The sequence below is a fragment of the Lolium rigidum genome, unplaced genomic scaffold, assembly GCF_022539505.1.
Source record: "Lolium rigidum isolate FL_2022 unplaced genomic scaffold, APGP_CSIRO_Lrig_0.1 contig_68177_1, whole genome shotgun sequence".
Lineage (NCBI taxonomy): Eukaryota > Viridiplantae > Streptophyta > Magnoliopsida > Poales > Poaceae > Lolium > Lolium rigidum.
Genome location: NW_025901352.1, coordinates 4,329 through 11,103, shown reverse-complemented (window position 1 = coordinate 11,103; position 6,775 = coordinate 4,329). Strand labels below are relative to the sequence as shown.

Genomic DNA, 6,775 nt, shown 5'->3' with positions numbered 1-6,775 from the left:
GAGCATCCGCGACCGCGGGAGAGGAGGAGCAGCGGCGGCAGCCACGCGTCGGGAAATCGTCGATGGTGGGCGGCTGGTCACGGCGGCCGGTGGTCGTGGCGGAGGCTAACGCCGGGGCGAGCGTCGTGCCGTCATCGATCTCACGAGCTTGTGGCTGGATCCTGGCGGCAGAGCCTCGTCCACAGAAGCCATCGACGACTTCCATGCCGACCACCGACGGAGCGTATGGGAGACCGCCACGGAGGGTGGAGGTGAAGTGTAGGACTTGGGGCGTCTGGCAGCGGACGGCGGAAATCCTGGCCGCGTGGCACGCCGGCGGGCAGCGGGGCGTGGTCGCCATGGGGCCGATTTGTTTTCGTTCTCGTTGACCATCCCTTTTCCGTTTCAGGAGAGAGAAACATGGGGAAGAAGATAGAAACGTGAAGGCAGAATAGACAAGTGCGGCCGCGTCAAGAACCGGCTGATGCATCAGCCGGTTGTACAATAGACTTTTCAAAATTTAAATGCACCAAATTAATTAGTTGTCTCTTTTCGAAACTTCTTGTATTCATAGATAATAACAGTAGTACAAATGACTAGGACTACATTATTTGGTGCGAAGCTGGATGATTTACCTGGATCATTTGCTTGCTAAATAAACTGTTGAGGTGCTCATAAGTGATACCGCCCACAGGATATGTCAAACACTGAAGGTTATGTTCTGTTCCACGCTCAAATCTCCACAAGTTATTATGTGATCAGACCACCAAGGCGCCAACACAACACCCAATTTTTGGTGTCTACCAAATTTATCGCCATAGATGAATCGCAATGCTTCACCAGTCTGCGAAGTGAAAGTTGTTAGAACGAATCTTGATATGTACATCTTAGTTAACAATGTATGTTGCATGTCAAGTATGTGCATGCGTGGTGACGTGAGATATGGCAGTATTGCACATAGGGATATGGCTACATGCAAGGAGTAGTTCACTGCATGCATAGATAAATCAGGTGAGTGGTACATGGCTGGTCAAAAGTTTAGCCTATTCGTGTGGTTCCTGGAGAGATTCTAGGAAGAAGAGGCCATGGTGTTAGTGGCCGGTGTGGTGCTCATATTGTTAGCGTGTGAGTTCCTATGTTGTATGGCTATTTAAGGCGAGCAAATGAATGAGGAAAATAAGCTGCGAGGGCAAGAGACAATGTAGCCACCGTGTTCCCAAGGAGGGTCTCATGGAAAAGTCAGTATCTTCCCCTTGGTGGTGTGTGTATGTGTTCTTCATAGTTACTTCCGTGGTGACGTGAGATATGGCAGTTCAATACTATTACCCTTGTTAGAATATTCCACCAAGTAGTTAGCAAAGCATTGAAGAAAATTGTTCATATAAAAGCTAAGGTTAGACATTACATACGTGGATATCATCCTCCGTGCATGACGCGGCTTCGTCTCCCATAGAAATCGAGGGCCTCGGTGCCGATGGGATCCCCACACTGGAGGTGGCTGGAGCTACCAGAACTCACAGTGATTGCGTCGGCGGCATGCTGTCGACGATGTGGGGACTTAGAGGAGGATAAACCCATGGCCTCCATGGTTGGCGGGCACCTGATTCCACGGCAGCGGGTGACTGGGAGGACGCATGCACCGTCGCCAGGGCTGGGGAGGACGGATCCTACGAGAAGAGGTGGTGGTGATGGTACATGTTAACGTCCTCGGCAGCTCATCTCCAAAGCTGCAAGTAGGATGGCAGGAGAGAGAGTCTGGAGATGTGGGTGAGAGCTTACAGGCAGAGTTGAGTGGATAAGAACCGTCTTGATGCAGCACCTGATGGAAGGGAAAGCGAGCACACTGTAAGAGGAAACCGTGCACATTTAGATTTTGCGAGATAATAATATGCTCCTCTTGAAAAAAAAATCCCTTCACTAGAAAATGATTTGTGCTTGCAGTCTTATCTCTGTAATAGGTGAGTTCCTAGGTTTTAGTTAAACAAAACTTTGAACTATAAGATGTGATCTCACTTAGAGCAACAGTCGCATCATTCGACCATCATGAGTTGCAAACATACCTCAAGGGAACAAGTCCATCATGTGCAGTTTGCTTGCAATAGATGATGAAATCATGTTCAGATGAAACCCCAGATTATGAATATGTTCCCTATAAGAAAATTAAGATGTCATTAAACTAGTTATCCTAAAGCCGTCAATGATGAACTCAACAGGATCTGCATATATTGCCAAATGGAATTATTATTTGATAACCCAAAAGTAACAACTGTCATGAGAGACAGAAAGCAGAAGCAGCATCAAAACGAGGATTTCTGAAACCAATGCCCAAGGGTAACTGTACCAGATACTGTGGCTTACCAGATACAAGGATGAGATGATGTAGAGGAAGGAATTGACCTAGCCATTCACCTCACCAATAGTCCCTGCATGAACAAAATCCATCTTTGAAATGATGGAACCTATTAGCATCTCTGAGTATGATTTCCCGGGAAGTTATCTTTGCAATCAGCTTCATTGCAGCATGGCAGTCACCACACACTCTAAGGTTCTTCATGACACGAATTGGCATTCCTTCTGGGACTTTTAAAAGTCCATATGCTACAGCCTGCCTCTCACTATGATATCTCAAGCTATGAACTTTTTGCTCCTCGTCAATATCATGCAGCACAAAGCTTCCGTCAGCTGAGTAACCAGATTCCATCAATAGACCATCTAGCTTCTCCAACATCTTAGTGATAATAGCATGCTCTGGGTGTGTTAATACATCACCAGATGTGAAGAGATGTACCCTCTTGTCGTACTCTATCCAACTACAGCCTGGTGACTTGTTTAAATTCCTTGAGCTAATGAACTTCCGCAACTTGGAAGCATCTTCCCACCTCCCAGTGGATGTATAAATGTGAGAGAGCAAAACATATGGTCCAGCATTCTCAGGTTCTAGCTCTAACAGCTTCCTAGCAGCAAGTTCGGCAATCTCAGCATTCTTGTGCATCCTACAGGCACCCATCAGAGCCCCCAGATGATAGCGTCCGGTTCAGATGGCATGTTCTTAATCAAATCCAATGCTTCATCTACAAGTCCAGCTCGACCAAGCAAATCAACCATGCAAGAATAATGCTCGGCTCCTGGTCGGATGGCAGAATTCGTACACAGAGAATTAAAAATTTCCCTGCCCTCTTCAACTTTCCCGGTATAGCTACAAGCAGTGAGGACCCCTATATAAGTAATTGAATCAGGTGCCATTCCTGCAAGTTGCATGTCATTGAATACGCGGAGTGCTTCCTCCCCTAATCCGTGTTGAGCATAACCAGTGATCATCGAGTTCCACATCACAACGTCTTTGGGCTCAAACATACTGAAGACCCTATTAGCCTTATCCAAATTTCCACATTTGATGTACATCGTGATCAATGCTGACACGGCAAAGACGTCCATGTCAAAGGAGCATCTCAGCATCGCAGCATGCAACTCTCTTCCAGAGTTGAGAATAGCTAGTGTCGAACACACGGTAAGGGTGCTAATGACCGAAGGGTAGTTTGGACGGATACCTCTCGAGGACATGTCACGGAAGGTAGAAAGCGCCTCCATCAAGAACTCGTTCTGCTCGTACGCTTTAATCATCGCACTCCACGTGCCATCATCCCTCTCTCGCATCCTCTCAAACACTGCCCTGGCAGCATCCACCTTCCCGCGCTGGCCAAACCCAACCATCATCGCATTGCAGGCAGCCACTGGGCGGCGCTCCGGCATTGCATTGAACAGATCCTCGGCGTCCTCGACCTGGCCAGCCTGTATGTACCCGAACAGCATCGCAGTCCATGACACCTCGTTGCGATCAGGCATCACCTCGAAAAGCTTCCGCGCAAGGTTGACCTTCCCGTTCTGAGCGTATCCAGATAGCATAGCAGTCCACGACACAACATTCCTCTTGGGCATTTCATCGAACAGAATGCGTGCCTCGGCGGTCCGGCCAGCCTGGCAGTACCCGGAGAGCATGGCCGTCCGTGCGACGACGTCCTTGTCAGGCATTTCGTCGAACAGCCTGCGGGCCTCGTCAACGCGGCCGGCGTCGAGGAAGCCGCCGAGCATAACCGTGTAGGAGATGTGGTTGCGCTCGGGCATCTGGTGGAAGAGGCGGATGGCGTCGTGGAGTAAGCCGTGGCGCACGTACCCGCGCAGGAGGGAGGTGAAGGAGACGACGGAGGGGGGCAAGGGGATGGAGGCGAGCGCGGCCGCGGCGTCGGGCAGGGTGTGGCGGCGGAGGGAGAAGCCGGAGATGAGCGCGTTGTAGGAGCCGAGGTCGCGGGAGGGCATGCCGCGGAAGAGGTCGAGGGCGGCGTCCGGGCGGTGGTTGCGGAAGTAGCCGGCGATGAGGGCGTTGTAGGAGGCGGTGGTGCGCAGGGGCATGGCCTCGAAGGCTGCGCGGGCGCCCTCCATGTTCCCCGCGCGCGCCATCCAGGCGATGCGCGCGTTCGCGGCCACCACGGCCGGCGCCGCGCTCGACGGCAGGAAGCGGACGGACGGGAGGCGCATGGCGAGCGGGCAGTGGGGATTGATCGGCGGCAGTGTACAGCCGGAGAAGGGGCACTTGGCGGCGGCGAGAATAGGGAGCCGGGGGGATGCAGCAAGCTCCGGCGGCGTACGAGGACCAAGCGGCGGCGGCGGCGGCGGCGGCAGGGAGATTTCAGTAAGAGAGAAAGTCCAATTTACACCTAAACTCGTCTCAAACTCATCTGCAACCTCAACTTTATTTTGGTTCAATCTTCAACCCTGAATTCTATAAATCGTTCGAAATTAAATCTTCTACCCTTTCGACAAGTTTTGAACCAATTTTTCTTACCAGTTAGCGGTTTTTCTTCCCAACTCATCAACATACAACATACACGGCGGATTTTTTTAAATAATACGAATTATTTTATAATTTTCAGAAATGTCACACGTTCTGAATCATTTTCAGATATGTGACTCGGTTGGTTTCCAGTCGACCGATCGGCCCACCAAAAACCATTTAGGCTGTCGGCCGAGCAGGTCCTCTGGGTTGTGTCAGAAATTGGCTAGCTCTAGGACGATTGGCCAGCAGTAGAACGATCAGCTAGCAGCAGGCCGATCGGTCAGCTAGCTGCCGACCAGCTGCATGCTGCCTGCTTTCACGGGCTTGACAAGGTTCTTTGTTATGCATGTAGAGCATTAATGCCTGGAGTGTTGTAGTGCTAAATCTATACTTCTCATTAAGCAGCTCAAAGATTCCCTATTGGCTGCTTAGTTGTGGAGAGAAATAGAACCTAAAGGTGACAAGAGATTTCCATGTGCATGGGATGGCGTAAGGGCATCTCCAACGAGGCATCTCTAGCGGGACCATGTAGTTCACACGCTTAAAATGTTCGCGTCCGTTCATTTGCGCCGGCTTAAATAGTCGAAATCAACCGCGTGTCAGGGTGCCCAGCGGCACGACCCTTTTTTTTTGAGTTTTGCCTTTTTTGAACATAAAAACATAATTTGTAGCGAAGAAAGGAAAATAAAAATATAAAAACTAACGCCTGCGCCTACTCCTCATCGTCGTCGTCGAGCACGACGAAATCCGGTACCGGCCACAGCTAGTTGGCAACTGGCGGAACATACTTCGGTGCTGCCGGCGGTGGAGGTGGAGGTGGAGCAACCCACACCGGTGGTGGAGGTGGAGGTGGAGCAGCCCACGTCGGTGGTGGAGGTGAAGGTGGAGCAACCCACGCCGGTGGTGGAGGTGGAGGTGGAGTCGTCCATGGATTGTACGCCGGAGGTGGAGGTGGAGTCGGAGGCGGCGATTGCGGGGCCGAGTTCTCTGGAGCGCCCGTCGTAGGGCCTCTTCCTCCGTGAGGCACAGCGGCATGATGTCGGTGGTGTACCGTGGTAGCGGCGGCTGCAACAGGTCGGTCCACCTCCGAGACGAGGACGCCGAGCCTCTCGATCTCGTCGTCGGTCATCGTCGCCGGAAGTTGAACTTCCGGCCCTCCGCCATGGCCGCCTGGCATTCGTGGAAAATGCAGGCGACGAAGTCCTCGCTGTCGTCCTTGGCCTCCTCGTTGTGGTAGGCCAGCGCGTCGCAGTCCTTGTCGGCGTTGTCGTCCTATGGAGGCGCCAGTGGCTGCCGTGTTCGACGACGAGGCGGCGGTGGCCGGTCAAACGAAAAGTCCCTCTCGCCGAGGAAGCCCGCCTGCCTCCTCGGATAGTCCTCGGCCAGGTGCCAGTTGTGCCTGGTATTGGAGTCGACGACGAAGGTGGGATCGGCACGGAGGACCGGCGGCAGGTACCGCCGCCTATGCCATATCTCGCCGCACGACGTCCATTTCTGGTGCATGAACCGCACCACCTCGACGGGCAACATCACCCTGTTCGGTCGCGCCTCCTTCTTGGTGCCGCTGCCGGACGCCTCGAAGTCATTCTTCTTCTTTCACATGGTGATGCAGCACCGCGCGGTGGTGCGGGTGTGAGCGGAGGTGTCGGTGGTGTAGGCGATGGCAGGGATGCCGGTCGACTTTTAGGCCGGGCGCGCGGGACACGATACTATTGATGGCGGCATAGAAGCCCAGCCGCCGCCCGCCAATGCACGGGCAGAAGAGGCAGCCACGACATTGATGACGAAGGCTGCAGCGCAGAAGCGATGACCGCGGAAGCGATGCGATGCAGCCCTATGGCTCGCTGCCAGGCGGGTCCGGTGGAAAAAGCGAGCGATCACTTGGCGCGTCCGCAGCGTCGGCCGTGACGCATCCCCAACACAAATATGTGCCGTGTTGTGTCTCTGCTGATAGCCCGATCACTA

The 6,775-nt window shown here is 52.8% G+C and overlaps 1 pseudogene; it reads right to left on the bottom strand.

Moving 5' to 3' along the window:
- Positions 1–517: 517 nt before the first annotated feature.
- Positions 518–5,939, bottom strand: LOC124682114 (annotated as a pseudogene).
- Positions 5,940–6,775: the final 836 nt, after the last annotated feature.